At 43.6% G+C, this 20044-nt stretch overlaps 1 long non-coding RNA gene across 1 annotated transcript in view; it reads left to right on the top strand.

The window, feature by feature from the left end:
- Positions 1-362: 362 nt before the first annotated feature.
- Positions 363-20044, top strand: part of LOC137531682 (uncharacterized) — a 74595-nt gene continuing 54913 nt past the window's right edge. Inside the window, exons 1-2 of the long non-coding RNA XR_011023707.1 lie at positions 363-741; positions 6494-6609. This is a non-coding gene — a long non-coding RNA (uncharacterized lncRNA). The remainder of the gene's footprint in view (positions 742-6493; positions 6610-20044) is intronic.

The raw sequence follows: 20044 nt of genomic DNA, 5'->3' as shown, positions 1-20044 counted from the left end.
GAAATTCCAGCCTCAGTCAGTTCAGTTTCTCCAAAAAAAGACCAGAGAGCACAGGACAGAGAGGTTGTCAGCAGCGGCCAGTAAAGTGCTGTTTCTGCAGAGCGTGATGCTGTGTTTGTGAAGGTGAATTTGCTGACATGGGACACAGAACATGTAATAATATAGCTGCTGAAATGTTAATGTATGCTGCTACAGCTGCCTCTGTGATGTCACCTTCCTGAGCCTGCATTCTGTGCTCACTCAATGATTTCATTGTACTGGTGGAGCAGTAGACACATTCGGTTTTGTCGAATGCTGTCACAGTTGTAACGTTGGGCCGTTGTGTTGTGTGCTGAATTTCATTTGTGGAATAAAAAAACAAGGTGGCTAATTTAAAGGGCTTGATTACAAAAAAAAAGGTGTATTGAGTCTTATTAAACTGTACCCAAGGCGGGTAAAAATGAGATAAGTACCCCACTAATGCTGGGGGCTCACCCCCACAGCATATCCAACAAGAGCTTGTTGGAAATGTTACCTGGACACACTCCTCTTTATGCATGAATGTGGCCCTACTGTGGCCAAAGTATGGCCGTGCCTGCGCAGTAAGTCGGAGCCACACGTGGACAAGCAGCTGCTACTGCACCAATGCATGTGAGTGCGGCACAACCATGTTTGGATGCAATCTTCAAGAGGGTCCTGTGCAATGGCGGTGGTCTGGATGTGGGAGGCCTCCGGAGGATACAGAGGCTTCCATCTTCTTAGGTATATATATCTGGTTTTGTTTTTGTTTTTTTTTTGTTTATTGCCGCCTCGGGTTTCCTTTAAATAGAATTTGAACACTTTCTTTTAGACATAATATAAGTGTAGTATGCATTTGCATTCATTCTTGCATTTTATATTATAACCCCTGCGACCTTGGTCAGCGGAGCTAGGTAATAATGTTTACCTGCTCCTGTTTAGTGTTGTCCGGATCATGAACGATTCGGATCTTTGATCCGAATCTATTTTATGAGTCGATCATCCGAATCATCAAAATGAGTGATTCGGATCACAAAAGGGGCGGGGCCAGGAGCGACACGCCCCCTCTCAGGGGGCAGCGGGGTCCTGGAAGCAGAGCAGAGATGGATCGCTCTGTTGGAAGGGAGCCACCCTTGCAGGGAGAGAGGTAGAGGGGAGTCAGGGACATGGGTGCCACTGCCAGATATGTGTAGAGCACACATACTGGCTGCAATGTGCTGCTCATTACAGGCTGTCTGCTCCGTAGTTGTGCACAGTGATCACATTGGAAGCTTTTGGCTCAGCTCAGCACAGCTCAGTAACTTTGCAGGCACTGTGATTGCAGGGCAATATGATCCTCCTGCACTCGGCACTAAACAGCTGCACTTATCTTTGGGGAATGCTTTCTTTCACTGTGCGACCTTTTCTTTCAAAGTGTACAGATGAACATATAGGTGAAATATATGACTTCAGCATGTGGGTATTACGTGCAAACATTTCTGGTCTCTGCTCGTCCCTCCTCCCATCTCTGTCCACTCCCTGCCCTCTGTCCATCTTCTCCCCTTCTCTGTGTGTCCACCCCCTCCCCTTCTCCTGTCCACAGACCTGTCCTGCTGTTCATTTCACCCCCGAATGCTTCTGGTAATAAAATGATCCGAGATTCGGATCAAAGATCCGGATCTCTTCAATAATCCGATTCGAATCATCCGGATCATTGAAAAGATCCGAACTTCCCATCTCTACTCCTGTTTTGTCGGATCTCCTCTTCCTCCCAGCAGCTGCTCACTTTATGCTGCCCTCCTGTGGCTCCCAATCACATGACATGCCGGCCATGGGAGTTGGGCATGCAGCACTGAGCGAGTGGCTGTCAGGAGGAAGAGGAGCGAAACATGTGGTTTCAGGGCAAGGAGCTCACCGCCGGGTGCCAAAACCAGGCGCCACATATCAGCAAAGTTATGCTTCACGGGGCGCGTAAGGGTAATTCGGACCGGACGCCGAATTACATCTCTCTCCGAGTTGTGACAGCTCGGAGGGGGAATAGTCTTTAATGCCACCGGGGAGTTTTGCGGCAGCAGGGAGAGCCGTCATTCGGCTCTCCCGTCACCGAATTCACCGGCGACGCGTACATACGTATGCAAGAGGAGACCTGATGCAATGGCAGCAGGTAAATATTACTTATATTACTTATTACGCAGCATGAAGTCTGAAATCAGACAGTGCAGTCACTTCTAATGCTCATGTATGTCGCACACTATACGCATTGCTGAAATGTGCACGGCAACACGATTAGTGTGAACAAGGTCTTAGTGTCAGCTTATCTGCTGCCAAGTTGTTTGCTGGGCACTGACCAATATTTCAATCTGCTCTAGTTTCTGTACTCTGAGTAGGCACACTTATAGGCACCAATGCCAAGACACAGAGAAATGCTCTGAAAGGGAATTACAATGGTCTTCGATTAAAGAGTACTTCCAGTGAAGAAGACAGAGCCTGTCATGTAAGGTTCTGTCTTAATACTGCCAAGATCGGTAAGTCTCAGGCTGGGTTCACAGTGGTCAGTTGCATAATGCCCGTGTTATAATGAGTGTGAACTGCAATGGAGGCTGGGCATAGATTTAATACAGCCTGCATACAGCGAGTTAGAATAACGCGATCAGTTCCAATGCAGTACTGTGAACAGGGCCATAGAATTGTATGGGCAGTGAGCTGACATGCAGAATTATTCTATAACGCAACTGAGCACTGGAAATTAGCCCTTAGAGTTAATAACTCAACTGCTCGCCTGCAATTCATCAATGCTAGAAACTCCAACCCTCCTCGACAAAGCCGCTGTGGCATTTTTAGTGGAAGTATTCTGCTGGGGGCTGGCCATGACAACAAAGGTAGGAATGGCCAGGGCTTCAGAAGACTTAGGAAAAAATGGCCGCAAATGTCTTGCCAATACAGGGGGTGAGTGATGCTTATTAAAGCCACCGATCCTGGCAGATTCTTGCATGACAGGTTCTGTCTTTCTCAGTGGAAGTATTCTTTAATACTGTGTTTGTTTTTTTTCCTTTTATAATTGTTTCTGATACTTTGTTATATATTTAAAGAGACTGTACTTTAAAAAAAAGCTCTCTGGGGGAAACTTACCTCGGGAGGGGGAAGCCTCAGTGTCCCAATGAGAATTCCCCCTCCCCTGTAGCTTCAGGGAATCCAGCGCTGGCTCCCCCAAATCCTCCCCGACAAACTTGACAAGGCTTGATTTTTTTACCTTGCCGGGAGCAGGCGCAGTAGCGGCTGTTCGTTCGGACTAGGCGGAAATAGCTGAGCCCGATCGTATCTGCTCTACTGCGCAGGCGCAAAAGGACTCACGTCTGCACAGTACAGCGGATAGATCGCATTTAGCTATTTCCGCCTTAACCGAATGAAGATTGGCTAGTGCGTCTGTGCAGGATCGCGGTAGGTAAAGATTTACCTCGCCGCACTTCAGGGGACCCTGGCACTTGAATGGAGGGACGGAAGAGGATGGGGAAGCCTCATTAGGATCCAGAGGCTTCCCCCTCCCGAGGTAAGGTTTTTTTGTATTACAGGTTTTCTTTAACCACTTCAGCCCCAGAGCAATTTTCACATATCAGTGCTGCTCCATTTATTAGCCAATAACTTTATTACTGATTATCACACCTAAGTAATCTATATATTGTTTTTTCAGGACTAATTAGGCTTTTAGTGGGTGTAATTTTCATTTAGTAATTACCTTATTTTCTGTGCAATTTAAAGTGAAAATAAGGAGGAAAAAATAGAAAAAAAAAACTCCACACTTTTTCTCCATTTACATCCATTATAGCTGTACAATAAATAGTGCTAACTATAAGTTAACCTTACACATTTTATTTGCCTATCCATCCTGGTTATAACAATATTTAGATTATGTTCCGAGTACAATGTATGGTGACTATATTGTATTTGCAAATAAAAGTGTCTTTTTTTTCTGTTTTGTGTTTTTTGCTTTCTCATTGTAACACTATGGGTGATTATGAGACCTTAGTTGCAATAATAATAGTAATATACCCTCATTGCATACATATTTAAAAAGCCAAGTTCCTAAGGTATATGTATTTTCTTTTATGTTCTGCCGCTTTTTTCATTTTACAAGTCTTTTATTTTGGTACACAATGGGCCATATGCAATTCACTTTTTCTCCTGACTTTTCCCCTAGGTGATATTTTTACAACTTGTCATAAAATACCTTTTAAAGGGAACCAGAGAGGATGAACTATACATACCTTGGGCTTCCTCCAGCCCCATACGCACGGATCGCTCCCACGCCGCCGTCCTCCACTGCCTGAATCCGCCGCCACCGGGTCCCGTCATTGCCGCGAGTGGGCAAGTCGGCCGGCGGACGCGGCCAATTCTCCTCATCACAGGGTGCTCTCCCCATACAGATACGCATGTGGCTGCCTACTGTGCAGCCGCATGCGTACATGTATGGAGGGAGCCCCTGTGATGCGGACAATTGGCCGCGTCCACCGGAAGTGACGGGCCCGGTACCGGCGGATCCAGGAAGCTGAGGACGGCGGCGTGGGAGCGATTCAGGCTTATGGGGCTGGAAGAAGCCCCAGGTATGTATAAAATCTTTGCCTTTTTTCACCCCTCGTTCCTCTCTGGTTCCCTTTAAGTCACCAGCAAGCAAGAAAATACTCAAAATTAATTTGCTAGCAATTTTTTTACCAACTTTTGGGTACTTTTTCAATTGTAAAATTCTAAAAAGTTTACAGGGAGGGGAGTGGATCCTCTTCTTCCCCCCTACCGCCACAGCTCTGTAAGTGATCACTATGATCCTCCGGCGATCATAGTGATCACGTGATCAGAAGCCATCCTCGATGGCTTCTGATCACTGAGTGGAGATGTCAGCTGTCATATCACAGCTTAATCTCCCCTCTCGGGTGCGCACGATCGTGTCGGGAGCAGTAACGGCGGGTGGCGTAGATCCTACGCCGCATCTGGCTAGAACAGCCACAAGTGTGGCGTAGAATCTAATGCAGGCGGTCCCCAAAAGGTTAAACAACATGAAAAAAGCAATGCCCCTCTGTCTTTACAAATACAATATATTAGGTGCAACTGTGGCAGCTTTGCAAAACATATTGCTGAACAAATCACAGCACTGCATGCATGCTTGGAAGCTCCCTCTGCCACGCTGGTTTCTACTGGTGCAATAAATTATCATATATATGTAACTAGGTATGAGTATGGATTCCGATTGTCATTCACCTGGGCTGAATCAAAACTTTCCAAGGTCATAATAATTACATTTGGGAGACTGATAATGAATCAGCGGTTCTGAGACAAGCGTGCCCTATATTGGGTTTCCGAATCGTGAATTAGAATATAAAATATATGCAGTTGGTGAAAAAAGTGAGTATTTTCAGGCCAATCAGTGTTATTCCGAATGTGAAGAAAAACAAGTCAATAGAAATCAGACAGCAGAACAGCCGGAGGTAATGTTTGGTTAAGCTCTGAGTTTCTCACAGTAGAAAAACAGCAAAATAAGGTGTTTTCAGTTCATCTGTTAATGATGACAAACACTCCACTGTTCCCTGTATGGACGTGTTTACTGCAAAGTCGCTGTCACACTGCATTCAGTCTCACTACCAAAGGCACCTATGCATGGGGACAGGTAGTGGCCAAAACTATGCATTAATTGTCCACTAATATCATTATTATAAAACTCCAAATGCTTCATAAGCAAAACGAAATTCAAAATTGATGCACCATCCTTCCAGGGCTTTTGGGAGTTGTATATCATTATCTTATAATCTTGGTTACTATATGGTCATCGGGCTTCACTGTGATGGAAAGCTGTGCATTGTGGCAAAGTGGTGGGCAGCACGGTGGAGTAGTGGTTAGCACTCTCGCCTTGTAGCGATGAGTCCCTGGTTTGAGTCCTAGCCAGGGCACTACCTGCAAGGAAAACTCCTTGTCCTCCCCGTGTCTGTGTGGGTTTTCCTCGGGCACTCCAGTTTCCTCCCACATCCCCAAAACATACAGATACGTTAATTGGCTTCCCCCTAAATTGGTTCTAGCCTATGATACATGCACTAAATGATACATACATAGACATATGACTATGGTATGGATTAGATTGTAAGCTCTTCTGATGGACAGTTAGGTGACAAGATCATATACTCTGTACAGCACTGTGGAAGATGTTGGTGCTATATAAATACTTATTAATACTAATGCTAATAATTATACAGTACTACTAATAATAATAATACTAAAAAATAAAAATCTTCTACTATTGCCTGCACACATACACTGATTCAAGATACTGTGCGGGCTTATTCACACAAAAGGCACCAAGGCCAGCACAGCCATGGGGTCACACTTGGCAGTTGCCAAGGACACCAAACTCCTTAGGGTCCTCAGGTCAGGGATTGTGGAGGTCTTAACAACTTTGTTTTGTCAGTACAGTATTAAAACTGAAGGGTTCCCATAATCCCATCTGCCTAATGCCCCTTTTTTTGTTGTGTCTCTACAGTGGCTTTAGCTTGCACCAGTCACCCCCACCTGATTGCAGAGGGCATGGCTGATAGTGCCTCTAGCCTCCCTCCTCCTACTTCCAGTTTATTGACCAGCAGGGATCGCATCTATGTGGTATGTCGTGGTAGGAGTCACAGAGATGTTGAATCAATGCAGTGGTTTCAAAGATGTGGCATAGCATTTAAAGAAGATGGTAGAGTCAGCAAAGTTCAGTGTCTGATTGGTGGGTGGGTTTACACATCTCTCAAAGTTAAATTCCTTTGCGATAATTCCGACCCACGTTCGGGGTGAAAAAAAAAGATGCTGTTAGCGGTAATCCCAAGCCTGGGACAGGGTAGCCGCCTGGAGTTAGAATTATATGCAAATATATGCAGCTTGAAAATGGACCAATCAATTTAAACCTGGGTTTAAATTGATTGGTCCATTTTCAAACTGCACACATTTGCATAAAAATGCATAATTTGCATCTCATTGATCATCCCTAATGACAACAGACTGCAATCTCACCATAAGAGTAGTTCGCCACCCAGAGAACAGGAAGAAGGATTGCAGGGGCTGCTGCAGATCTCTCTGCGGTATGATTTGGTCTGAATTTTAGGGTCAAAATCACAAGACAAAACTGTAGCGCTTTTAAACCCTAAGATCCGGAAAGAATCATTCCACCAGGGAGGTTAAGGGCCCCGATAATTGAGCATACTGGGTTTTTGGTAAGTGTACAACTCCCTGGCGTTCTATTAAGATCGCCAGGGAGGCTACGCAGCAGTATTTTTTGGATTTTTTTTGTAAATCATGTAGCTAGCCTAGCGCTAGCTACATGATTCCCCCCTCGCTGCCACATCCATCCCACCCCTCCGATCGCCGCCAGCGCGCTTGCCCATAAGGAAATCCCGTTCTGATCGTCCCTAACACGCAGCAAGCAAGGTGCTTGCTGTGTGTTTTTTTTTTTTAAAATATGAAAATCGGCCCAGCGGAGCCTGAGCGGTGCCCTCCGGCGCTCATGGACGAGCTGAGCTCGTCCATACCGTCAAGGAGGTTAGGTAATGTGACATTAGCTTACAAAAAACAACACCTGGAATAGCGCTTAAAATAGTTTATTTGCCACTGACAGTTGTTTCATTTAAACGCATTGCTAATTATTCATACATCTAACATTTTACATTTCTATCCATAAAGCGGTAATATATAATTACGAACCGAACAAATTCGCCAAGTCAGCTCAGGTGAATGCCGTCATTTCCAATATTTATCCTTTTCTTCATGTTAGGATATGGAAGCACGGAACTGAATGCCTTGTTACTGCTGGAATAATGAGCTGTTCTCACTGAGAACATTCTCTGCTGTAATTCTACTTGGATGAACGTGCCCTTAGGCAGTCAGCTGTAGAAAGAATTCTTTCATTTTTAATTTGACTTGGGGACATCAGTCAGGCTTCAGGTCATCCTGGCATTTACCATCTCCACAGAGCAGCATGGGCTGTTCTTGTCAGCACATTATGGTTTAGCTATACAAACACAGGCAGAGGAATAACAGGATGCAAGCCGGAATGAACTCATAAACAAGCCATATGCTGAGCTCTGGTCCAAAGTATCTTGTGACAGACAGATCTCTGTGGAGAAACAGGAGCTGGGCTGTGGGTGGAGGACGTGATTTAAAGCTGTAGCCTTATGTTTTACTGTCCATCCATGCCAAAATAAAATCACAGTCATTTGGATAGCAATGGCATATTACACAGGTACAGAACACGTGGAATGATTTAAAGGACAGCTGAAGTGAGAGGGGAGGCTGTCATATTTATTTCCTTTTAGGCTGCTTTCACAGTGGGACGTTAAAGTCCCACGTTACAGCAGCCTGTAACGCAGATCAACTCACAGCAATGATAAATCAATGGGCTGTTCACAGTGCCCACTTTGCGTTGGAGTATAACGCTGCACGTTAAATGAAAGTGCAGCATGCTGTGCGTTATACTCGTATTTCGCTGCATTCGAATGTTTGCACATGCTCAGTAATGTTTGTTTTTTTTAATAAAAATGTGCCGCTTGCGCCGTTTTAGTTCAATCCATATGCGTCAAAAAGTATGCATCAAGTACACATCAAGAAACGCATAACGCAGTTCAATGTAACATCCAACTTCAAAGCTAACGTGCGTTGCGTTAGGGGCACGTTATGCAACCTTAACGTCGCATCAAACTCAACGTCCAAGTGTGAAAGAGCCCTTAAACAATACAAGTTGCCTGGCAGTCCTGCTGATCTTTCTGCCATCAGTAGTGCCTGAATCAAGCATGTGGCAAATTCAGTCAATTGTTAGTCAAACCTCTGATCTGCATGCTTGTTCACAATCTATGACTAAACGGATTAGAGGATCAGCAGGACAGCCAGGCAATTTGCACTATTTAAAAGTAAATACATATGCCAACCTACATATCCCTTTCACTTCAGTTGTCCTTTAAATCTGTGCTTGTATCACTGTCTAATGTTCTTTAACTTTGCAAATAAATGAAATGACCCTTACTGATTCCACAATATTATATCCAAAATGTAAAGTGGTATTGAACTCAGCATCTCTTCTTTGCTCTAAAATATACTTTATAGCATAAAGCCTACCATTAGAAACAAAATGGTAGCAGAACAGCAATCAAACAGTTAAAAACAGCACTCTCTTCTTCATTGGTAAGCTTAGCTCCGATGCCGAAGTTGAGGAAGTGATTACATTATCTTGTTTGTTTCCTTATTGTCCACTATTAGTATACATTGCAAGTAGCGCTAAACACAAGCACACAGAACACAGTGCACAGAAGACACATTCTCACTGGATACATTATAATATATAAATACAGCAGCTATGCAATAAATTACAATGGCAGCTTTTAGAGCAGATAAATTGTACTCTGGGAACTTGCAATTTGTAAACTGATGATAATACTTGTGAACAAACACAAATATGATAACTGTATGGGTAATAAAAATTTGGAAAAAATGTTTATTCAATGTTATGTCGGAGTTTAATCCTGCTTTAAGGAACCCCAAAACACTGTAAATTGAATTGATTTGCACCTTTCCCATATAGTGCTCCAATCCCCATAAAATGACACCTCTCCATTGCTGTAAATCAGTGTTCCTCAAACTAAGGCCCGTAGGCCGAATGCAGCCCTCCGAGTTTTTTTCCACTGGCCCCCAAACACAAAATGTATAAGCTTATAGATGTGGTCCACTGTACCTTTAACCACTTAAGCCTATCTGGAGAAACAATCTCGTCCAGATAGGCTGCGCGCTTCCGCTGCCGGCATTAGCCCAGCGATCAATGAATGGTATCATAGTTCCCATTCATTGATCAAAGTTTCCCATTCATTGATCAAAGTCCCCCGGAAAAAAATCGACAGCCTCTTATTAGAGGCTGCAGTTTTTTAAGTAAAAAAAGTTTCCCATCTTCATTCTTGTTCCGATCGCTCCCAGGACTTTTTGACTAAAACTACACCCACATCCATTTTTTATTAAATAAATACATTATTTTACATTTAAAATTAGCTGTTTACCTCCAACACCAAAAATTACCCAAATAAAATTTTTAATGAAAAAGAAAAAGAAATACAATAAAAAAAAAAAAAACCAACAACAAATAGTTACCTAAGGATCTGAACTTTTTAAATATGCATGTCAAAGGAGTATATTAATATAATTTTTTAAATTATAGGCATGTAAATGGTGATGGACGCAAAATGAAAAAATGCACCTTTATTTCCAAATAAAATATTGGCGCCATAAATTGTGATAGGGACATCATTTAAATGGTGTAATAAGCGGGACAAATGGGCAAATAAAATACATGGGTTTTAATTGCGGTAGCATGTATTAATTTCAAACTGTAATGGCCAAAAAACGAGAAATAATGGATTTTTTCCATTTTTTTCTTAATATTCCTGTTAAAATTGATTTAGAAAAAAATAATTCTTAGCAGCATGTACCACCCAAAGAAAGCCTAATTGATGGCGGAAAAAACAAGATATAGATCAATTAATTGTGATGAGTAGTGATAAGTTATTGGCAAATGAATGGGGTGTGAAAGTTGCTCAGATGCAAAAAATAAACAACCCTGTGGGCTTAAGTGGTTAAATATCGGCGGCCCGCATATAGAATAGCAGTGCTGGCCCCATCCATCCACGTACTGTGGAAGCCAGCGGGCTGTAATTCACTGGCTTCCAATCCAATACTGCATCAGGTGACACTGCTGTCCAACTGGATGGCAGGTTGTCACCTGGGGATGCTTCACTGTCTGGTGCACAACGATGTTCTTCAGGCGCCACATGACTGAATGCCTGCTGCTGGGAGTTCTGGGGGGAAGTAATACCTAGATTCAATGTAATGTTTTTCAACATCATTTTATCTATGTTCCGGCCCCCGAGCAGTCTGAAGTATGTTGACCCGGTCCTTGACCAAAAAAGTTTGGGGACCCCTGCTGTAAATGCTTTTCCTGTCCTTTTTACGTAGTAACATGTGGTGGGCTTCCTATACCACTTTACTGCAGCTGGTTGCTGTTTTTGTACTCAATCAGCCTGATGAACCAACAGACTTGTTTCCTAATGAACATTGATGGGGTATGGACTGTTTGAAAATGAAACTAAAACTAGCAATGTTAAGTAAAATTTTAATCTTTATCTCATACTTTTCCATAAAGTGGATCCGAGATAAACTTTAACTCATTGCATAATTGTGTTCCTTTCATATAGTTTATAGGGCAATCCTCAAGCCAAATACTTTTTTGTTTTGATTTAATACTATAATTCCCTATAAACTAATGAAGCCTCGCCCACAGTTTCTCCAAAGAGCCTTGGCACTCTCAGCCTTAGTAGCAAGGGATCATGGGAGCATAGTCTGGGCTGGAGGAGGAGGAGGTTACTAGCCAGAGACTTCAGAGGCAGAGGGAAGGAGGGAGTAGGAGAGGGGAGTGAAGTTTTCTCAGGCTGAAGGCTGGAGATATAGATCAGCTTGCCTGTGTGTAATGTGACAAACAGAACATGGCTGCCCTCATTGTATCACAGGAATAAATAATCATATACTGTTGAAGCTGTTTGCAGCTAGTTTTGCTGAGTAAACTATCTAAACTTTAAATAAGATATATAGACAAGTTACTTGTTATATTTAGTTTTTCATCTCGGATCGGCTTTAAAGAGTGGTTCACCAGAGGCAAAATTCTAAGCTCACCTCATCAGGAAAATAACCTTTCCAGTACCTCATAAACTGCATCAGTTCGATCTACTAGTGTTGATGTTCGAATTTGTCAGAATTTGTAACAGTTCAATAATATGCACCCTGTCCTGCTGGTCCAAGCTGAAATGATGCTGAATGCTTGTGTTCCAAACCACGTACTGATGAATTTGAACACCAATCTATCTATCTACCCTACTAATTTGTTTCTACTTTCTACCTCATCTTCAGAGTCCATTAACAATAGTTAATTCCTAGGCCCTGTCAGAAGGGCCACCAACCCTTGATCTGTAGACATGAGAATCTGTTCACGATATCTTCAAAAAATAAGTTACCGCAGTGCAGCAGCATTGGGATTGGGGTGAGAAATGGTCTCAAAGTATGTTTTTCAGTCTGTAGAGCTACACTGGGACTCTTTAGGAAGATTCCCACCTAACAATACAGGTCAAATTGTGGTTGTGGAATCTTATTACGCTATTAACCACATTCTCTGATGATTAAACCTGGAACAGTTTTGTGCAATTTTCGATATTGCAAAATGTCATCGAACTGCACACCCAAAGGTAATGAATGGGTGTTTTGCGGAGGTTCACATTACGTGAATTTTTTTTATTCGCACTGTTTGTGCAGACAAATTTTGGACAGCCAGTAGATAAATGTGAATGTATTTTTTGTATATGTGCACTATTTCTGTGCAATTTCTGTGCACGGTTAACCTAGCCTCCGCTGTTTGCTCGCCTTACCCCACCAACACTGCAACTCAGCTTTTAAATACCTCTAATATTTACCTAGGGCTTCTTCCAGTTCCATGGATGTATCAGGTCTCTCTTCGTCCTCTGATTCCCCTCCTTTGTGCCACTACCAGCTCTGAAATAACTGCAACTGGAGCTCCAACCCCTACTGCTCATGTGCGGTCTTGTCCATGGGTGCCCACTCCCGCAGACAGGATTGTACTGCTTATGCGCAGTTCATTCTTTTGAGAACCATGTATGTGCAAAACGCTCTCAGCAATGGTAGAGCAATCATGGTACAGGACTGCACATGCGCAGTAGGCATGGCTGGAGCTATTTCGGGGCTGGCAGTGGCACAACAGAGGGGACGCAGTGAGCACCAAGGTACCTGACACACTACAGGTGACTAGGAGAAGCCCAACGTAAGTAAAAATCAAATTCTTAGTAGCAACTAGGTGTTCTTTCAAGAGGAGCATTCTTTGGGCTCTTTTATTGTAGAATAGGGCAATTTTCTTGTGCAAACTGCAGCAACCCATAGCAATTAATGATACTTGGACATGTTGCCAGGAGTCAGGCCAGTGCAAGCTGAAGTGCCCAGTGCAAGGTAGCAGGCTTTTGTGTGTGTAGAGTATGAGCTAACAGTTGTGGAAGACCAGAGTGTTCTGATATTCTGTAGAATGTCTGATGTAACTGCTTTTCAGTTAAGACCTCAACTGCTTTTGACATGAAGCCAATACACAAACTCGAGACCTCATACTTATTGAGGTTGAGGCATTGAGGCAACAGAGGAAATTTCCGTGCTATTGCTATAGACTTTTACAACAAAAATAAGATTAAAAAAATGTGTACTGATTGCAGACAAACTGAAAAAGATCCCCTACCTTTTATAAGATTGTTGTATTTAATTTCCTTTTTCTCCTTTTCAGTAATTGGCTATTACTGCCCACTAAAGGGAAATTCCATTTTTTTTTAGAGGAAGAAGTCTGCTCAACACCTGTTTCCTGTAAAATCATCTTTATTGGAGTAAATCATTAAAATACATAGCAGCACAATGGTTGCAGGTCCCCACAGAATGGATAATAGTACAGTTTTGTTGAAAAAAACTACACAGTCCATAAAGTTAAGTTCTACATTTAGGCCTCTTTCACAGCACGATGTTAAAGTCGCACGTTATAAAATATTATAACGCAGAGTAACACACAGCAATACTAAGTCTGTGCGACATTCACAGTGCACACGTTGTGTTAATGTGTAACGAGTAGCGTCATTAGAAAGTGCTGCATGCTGTGCGTTTAGCAATGATTCTGCTGCGTTACTTGTGTTGCACATGCTCAGTAATGTTTTTTTTCTTTTTTAAAATGTTCCGCATGCGCCGTTTTCGTTCCATAGTAAATACATTTTCTAACTTGTGACTTTAGCGACTTTAACGTCGCACTGTGAAAGTGTATATGCGTTGAGTTAGGGCCGCGTTGTGCGACCTTAACATCGCATCAAATGTAACGTCCTACTGTGAAAGTAGCCTCAATGCCAAACATTCGAATCAAACAATAATAAAACATAATTCTGCAGCTCATCAATGGATTAGTCCAGGTGTTTAAACTCTTGCGGACCGTACTGCTCTAGCCGCTTTAAGACCAGAGCTGTACGTGCCTTAAAGAGGAACTCCAGTGAAAATAATGTAATAAAAAAGTGCTTCATTTTTACAACAATTATGTATAAATGATTTAGTCAATGTTTGCCCATTGTAAAATCTTTTAAATCCCTGATTTATATTCTGACATTTATCACATGGTAACATTTTTACTGCTGGCAGGTGATGTAGCTGCTGGCTGCTGCTTGCTGTTTTGGCAGTTGGAAACAGCTGTAAACAGCTATTTCCCACAATGCAACAAGGAACACAGACAGGAAACTGCCAGGAGAACCATGGTCCTCAGAGTTTCTTGTGGGAGGGGTTTCACCACAATATCAGCCATACAGAGCCCCCTAATGATCCGTTTGTGAAAAGGAATAGATTTCTCATGTAAAAGGGGGTATCAGCTACTGATTGGGATGAAGTTGAATTCTTGGTCACGTTTTCTCTTTAAGTCCTGTGATTGCTGTGATTGGCTCATAGCAATCACAGGGTAAGGAGCCAATGAAATTGGCTCCTGCCCGATATACGGAAGCTCTGCTGTCAGCGTGACAGCAGAGCAGACAGCGGCGGGAACAGCAAGAGCGGCGTGAGCAACGGTCATGATTTCAATCTACACTCTGGCAGGAATAATAGCTCCCAAACAGAGTGTTGATTTCAATTAGTGTGGTCTGGAAGAGGTTAAAGGGACCCTAAAGGGAAAACGTCCGAAATTGGGAACCTATCTTGGGGGATGGATTCCTTTGGATCCATGCTACTGTGCAGGCATGGGCGGAATCATCCCTGCGACCCCTGCCATCGCAGGGGGGCCCCGAAGGCATTATGGGCCCCTACTCCTCCCTCTCCCTAGCTGCACGTGCAGCCAATTGGCAAAGAAACCTCCCCCTTCCATCACAAAAAACGTGTGCTGAAGCATGTGTAATTTTTTCTTACTTCCAGATGCTGCTTCACAGCAGAACACTCACTGCTGCCATTCACTGGCTCACGGTCATGATCACCTACCCATTCTAATATTCGTAGAGGTGATGTATTGTTTCTGGAGTTATCAGTCACTCTGTCTTTCCAGTTAAAGAGGCACCGTAGTGAGATCTAATAGAATGTAGTAAATTATTCAGGATACCTACTTTTATATTAATTCTTCCCGTTTCAGCATCAGAAACACTTCCTTCATCTACTGTATATATTGCTGTATATTGGTATGTAACCCCACCCTCCCAGTTGCTTAGCTATGCGGAGTTCTATTCCCAGAGAATTATGGGAGACCACATATATTTTGTACTGGGTCAATTTGGAAAAAAGAAAAGTGATGGGCTTTAACCACCCTGCGTTTTATTTACTGCGGCCATGCGGCCATGGGTGGCTTTTTTTTAAAAAAAAATGTGTTTAAGTTAGTGTAGCTAGCCCTAGGCTAGCTACACTTTCCCCCCAAGTCCCACAGCACTGTCCCCCCCCCCCCCCCTCCGATCAGGGGGTATGTATTCACGGGCGATCGGGGGGGATCAGAGCGGGCCGGCGGTGAACGGGGGGTGATGTAGCTAGCCAAGTGCTAGCTACACCCCCCACAGAAAATGTTATTAAAAAAGACCCTAATGGAGGAGCTGAGCTCATCATTACCACCAAGGTGGTTAATAGTCAAATAAATAAAGACAACATACAAACATACAACATACAAATAATACACATTGCACATGAAATGCCAGAAAGCTACAACAATATCACAATGCTCATATATGATCATGAGGTTTGCTGAATAGTTAATGAATCTTAACTACTTAAAGACCGCGTCACGCGGCGGCAGCCCCAGGACCCCCTAACGCCAATTGGTGTGCAGTCCTGGGGGAGTGTTTTGCAGGAGATCACATGTGCTGATATGCGTGCATCTCCGCTTTACAATGTATAGTGCTGCCATCTAAGGCAGCGCTGTACTGGGGACAGCCGTGACACTCGGCTGTTCCCTTGGAAGGCACAGAGAGTGATCGGCTCTCATAGGCTCATGACTATGAGAGCCGATTGCTGTGATTGGCTGGCAGGGGGAGGGAGGGAAAAAATAGTTAACTTTAAAAAAACAAAACAAATAAATATGCATATAAATAAAAAAACCGGCAGGGATCAGAGCCCACCAACAGAAAGCTCTGTTGGTGGGCAGAAAAGGGAGGGGGATCACTTGTGTACTGACTTTGTATGGCTCTGCAGAGAGCACTTAAAGCTGCAGAGCCCTAATTATTATAAATAGCCTGGTCACTAGGAGGGGGTAAGCCTATGGTCCTGAAGTGGTTAAAGTGACACTTAAGCTAAAAAATACCTGAAGCATGGTGGAGGCAGCATCATGCTATAGGGTTGTTTTTCATTGGCGGGGACTGGGAAAGACTATTCAGAGTCAGCGCACAGTACAGAGATACCAGACAGAGAGGTCCAGACTGTTGGACCACAGAAAGTCAAAGGGTCACCTTCCAGTGTAACAAATACTGTACACTATGCACATGCAACACAGGAGCGGCTCAGGGAAAACTCGGTGGATGTTATTGTGTTGCCCAGCCATATCCTAGACTTGAAACACATCTAGTAATAGTTAACAATAGCTGTCCACTGACTATCTCCACCAGGTCCAGATTTACATCACTGGAGCTTATAGGCACAGATGTCCTGGCATCCTAGACTTTGCCCTCCATGAACCTACAAACCCCAGCAAACCGCACCACAAATGTGCTTGCTGGCCCAGCTGTAACTTCTCCCTTATTTCCCTTGCCTGTTATAGGCAGCTACAGGTACCCCTTAGTATTAGGTAGCCAGAGGCACCCTAAGTATTAAGTAGCTGGAGGTGCCCCTGCCTGAAGGGAGATCTGGTCAGTGGAATTCAGCGAGCTGGGTGAGTAACCTCTCATTCACACTCTGCTCAGGACTCTGCACAGGGAAGGAGGGAGGCACTCAGGAGGGGAATGAGCCGCCTTTCCATCATCTGGCACCTGTAGGCATGTGCCTATAGTGCCTTATGGTAAATCCGGCCCTGATCTCCACCCAACATGGCATAGCATGAAAGAATTTCCAAAGTAAAATGGCAGAAAATCCCCATACGGGTGTGTGAAGCTCATTATGCCCAAGAAAACACCAGGCAATAATAACTAACAAACGTTCTTCAACTATGTGGTAACATTTGTGTCCATGTCATAACTCCATAACTCCATATTTCCAATTCCATAAACACTCATTTAGTATGATGTTGTCACGTAACAGTCAGTGCAGGGGTCTGAATACTTTACAAATGGACTTTCTGTCAAATTTGTCATCCACCAAAGGATCTGTAATTCTCTCCAGCCAGGTGTATGATTCAGATGTCTCTAGACAACCAATCACATAACAAAGTTGGGTCTCTGACCTGACTTGACTGCGTTGTGCCAGCATTGGCTTAGCTGAAGAACTATTGGTCCCCATTGCAAGCGTCACATTTGGTCCTCTCAAGTACACCATACGTAACAGTTCATATGAGCACCAAAACCTGGCACGGATAGCCACAGTGTCAGAGAAGCATAATCGGGGGAGAGGAACAATATGCTATTTATACCAGTTGTCAAAGTACAGCAAAGTCTCTAGTATCCATCACCAGCGGGGATCGCCTGAAGCCAGATACATGGCCGAAAAAAGGGCTCCTAGCAGCTTTTCAATGTTATCCATGCACGGCTTCTGGCATGTCACCTGACCCGTGTGAGGTTATATGACATGCTGGGAGCTGTGCGTGGACGCCGGAAGACGCCAGGAGCCCACTAGAAGTTACCGGGTGCCGCTGGAGGCTCGGTGAGTATTTTATGGTTGGAACCCAAGCCCCCCCCCCCCCCCCCTCCAAATAAAAAAAACACCCAAAACCAGTCTCCGTTTTCATGCTAGTTACTTCCAGATAACGGGGACTTATCAGAGGTGGGTACATTCAGAAGTGGGCCTCTGTGACCCAGAGGACCAAGTGTGGTCACAAAGTCTGCATCCACTATTGCTACATCACTGCCAGCCAGTGTAGTGGAGTCACTAGTCACATACTAGTCCAGTGTCACTGAAAAGACTTCGTAGCCACAACAAAATGAAACGAACATGAAGCTAGTTTTATCTAAGGCAGTTTATGCAAGTATGGCACACAGAGGCGTATCTAGAAGGGTGCAGGCATGGCTCGTGCCATGGGCGCTACAGAACCATGGGCGCCACACCATGCCTGCCCCTGAGCTGAACCACCATGGATGCCCCTGTGCTGCCATGCCTGTCCCCCATGCCTTCTCATCACTCAGATCAGATTAATTCTGTTATCTGGGGAATTGGGCTAATTAACTTATGTATATAGGGCACACGTGGCTTCAGTTAGAAAAGAGTACAGAAAGGGAATAAGAAGAGCTATTTCCAAAAAAGTAAGTTCAGCAATATTCGAGCCAAAAAAACATGGGCAACCATAACATGTACACGAGAAAGGATGCTGTTTTTAGAGGGGAAGGGGGCTCTGACCAGGAAAAGGAAGGTGGGAGGGGGCGCGATTTCATTTTTGCCATAGGTACCATATTACCTAGATATGCCCCTGATGGCACACCAGAGCTGCATCAACAAGCAGCTCCTGTACACCATAAGTATTAGCAAATGAATTACCTAATGTTAGCAGAAACTGCTTAGCAATTCTCTTGTTAGGCAGGCAGTCTTGTTAGGCAGGCAGCGCATGGCAAATTTACCGAAATGTATACCAGGTATGTAGCGTGGGTTTTACAATTAGCCCAGACTCATGTTACACTACCAACACACGTACTAACTAGGTAACACAGGTTGCGCTCACTTCCGGGTGTATATACTGGTAATATTGTCGTGCGCTAACTGCACACAGCATTTTTATCACACATTAGTGAATATGCCGCATAGTCCTTTCATGCACAGGATCACCACAACAACCAGGTAGGTAGCAGTTTTAAAAGACAATCCCTTCACATTCCACTGAATTCAAGTTTACTATAACGTTCCTTCATTTAACAGAAGCTTTAAGTGACCAACTTTGATTTCCCATGATGCAACACTCCCTTATATGCAAATCATCTCTTTATGCCCCTAAATGTCAGGCACACATCCTGAACTGATGGTGTATAATGAGCCTATAAAGAGATGATTTGCAGATTCGGGAGTGATGCATTATGGGAAACCACACCTGCTTACCTAAAGCTGATTTATCACAAATACCTTTTGTTGTAAAAAGTCAAATGATAATTAGCGTAGCTTTTTAGTTATAGGTCTTTACAGTCTCTTTTAGTCCCTTATAATTTCATAATGGTGCTGTGTCTCCGTAAGCTAGCTGGGAGTTGGTGGCCTCTTTAAAGAGACTCTGTAACAAAAATTGCATCCTGTTTTTTATCATCCTACAAGTTCCAAAAGCTATTCTAATGTGCTCTGGCTTACTGCAGCACTTTGTACTATCACAGTCTCTGTAATAAATCAACTTATCTCTCTCTTGTCAGACTTGTCAGCCTGTGTCTGGAAGGCTGCCAAGTTCTTCAGTGTTGTGGTTCTGCTATGAACTCCCCCTTCCAGGCCAATCTATGCACACTGCCTGTGTGTTATTTAGATTAGAGCAGCTTCTCTCTTCTCTCTTATCTTTTACAAGCTGGATAAATCGTCCTCTGAGCTGGCTGGGCTTTCACATAGTGAGGAATTACAGACAAGGGCAAAGCTGTTTGCAGGAAGAAAAGAGCAGCCTGAAACTTCAGTGCATGAGAGATGCAGGGGGAAAGAAACACACATATGATCTCTTGAGATTCAAAAGGAAGGCTGTACACAGCCTGCTTGTGTATGGATGTATTTTCTATGTGTGGACATACTGTACATCAACCTACTTCCTGTTTTGGTGGCCATTTTGTTTGTTTATAAACAAACTTTTAAAAACTGTTTTCAACCACTTTTAATGCGGCGGGGAGCGGCGAAATTGTGACAGAGGGTAATAGGAGATGTCCCCTAACGCACTGGTAAGTTTACTTTTGTG

This window comes from Hyperolius riggenbachi, chromosome 9 (assembly GCF_040937935.1).
Source record: "Hyperolius riggenbachi isolate aHypRig1 chromosome 9, aHypRig1.pri, whole genome shotgun sequence".
Classification (NCBI taxonomy): domain Eukaryota; kingdom Metazoa; phylum Chordata; class Amphibia; order Anura; family Hyperoliidae; genus Hyperolius; species Hyperolius riggenbachi.
This window is presented reverse-complemented; position numbering and strand designations above follow the sequence as displayed.